Source organism: Arachis duranensis, chromosome 6 (assembly GCF_000817695.3).
Source record: "Arachis duranensis cultivar V14167 chromosome 6, aradu.V14167.gnm2.J7QH, whole genome shotgun sequence".
In the NCBI taxonomy this organism is placed as follows: domain Eukaryota; kingdom Viridiplantae; phylum Streptophyta; class Magnoliopsida; order Fabales; family Fabaceae; genus Arachis; species Arachis duranensis.
In genome coordinates, this window is record NC_029777.3 from 37,330,363 (window position 1) to 37,331,763 (window position 1,401).

Below are 1,401 nucleotides of genomic sequence, written 5' to 3' on the forward strand. Positions count from 1 at the left end.
AATGAATTCCAAAAACATCTATGAAGATCAGTATTAATTAGATGAGCGGGGCTTTTAGCTTTTTGCCTCTGAATAGTTTTGGCATCTCACTCTATCCTTTGAAATTCAGAATGATTGGCTTCTTTAGGAACTCAGAATCCAGATAGTGTCATTGATTCTCCTAGTTAAGTATGATGATTCTTGAACACAGCTACTTTATGAGTCTTGGCTGTGGCCTAAAGCACTCTGTCTTCCGGTATTACCACCGGATACATACATGCCATAGACACATAATTGGGTGAACCTTTTCAGATTGTGACTCAGCTTTGCTAGAGTCCCCAATTAGAGGTGTCCAGGGTTCTTAAGCACACTCTTTTTGCCTTGGATCACAACTTTATTTTTTTCTTTTCTCTCTCTTTTTTTTCGTTTTTCTCTTTTTTTTTTCTTTTTTTTTGTTTTTTTGTTTTTTCCCTTTTTTATATTCACTGCTTTGTCTTGCTTCAAGAATCATTTTTATGATTTTTCAGATCCTCAGTAACATGTCTCCATTTTCATCATTCTTTCAAAAGCCCACATTCATGAACAACAAATTCAAAAGACATATGCACTGTTTAAGCATACATTCAGAAAACAAAAGTATTGCCACCACATCAAAATAATTAATCTGTTATAAAATTTAAAATTCATGCAATTCTTCTCTTTTTCAATTAAGAACCTTTTTCATTTAAGAAAGGTGATGGATTCATAGGACATTCATAACTTTAAGGCATAGACACTAAGACACTAATGATCATGAGACACAAACATAGGTAAACATAAGCATAATTTTCGAAAAACAGAAAAATAAAGAACGGGTCCACCTTAGTGATGGCGGCTTGTTCTTCCTCTTGAAGGTCTTATGGAGTGCTTGAGCTCCTCAATGTCTCTTCCTTGCCTTTGTTGCTCCTCTCTCATGATTCTTTGGTTTTCTCTAATTTCATGGAGGAGAATGGAATGTTCTTGGTGCTCCACCCTTAGTTGTCCCATGTTGGAACTCAATTCTCCTAGGGAGGTGTTGATTTGCTCCCAATAGTTTTGTGGAGGAAAGTGCATCCCTTGAGGTATCTTAGGGATTTCATGATGAGTGGGATCTCTTGTTTGCTCCATCCTTTTCTTAGTGATGGGTTTGTCCTCATCAATGGGGATGTCTCCCTCTATGTCAACTCCAACTGAATAACAGAGGTGACAAATGAGATGAGGAAAGGCTAACCTTGCCAAGGTAGAGGACTTGTCCGCCACCTTATAAAGTTCTTGGGCTATAACCTCATGAACTTCTACTTCCTCTCCAATCATGATGCTATGAATCATGATAGCCCAGTCTATAGTAACTTCGGACCGGTTGCTAGTCGGAATGATTGAGCGTTGGATAAACTCCAACCATCC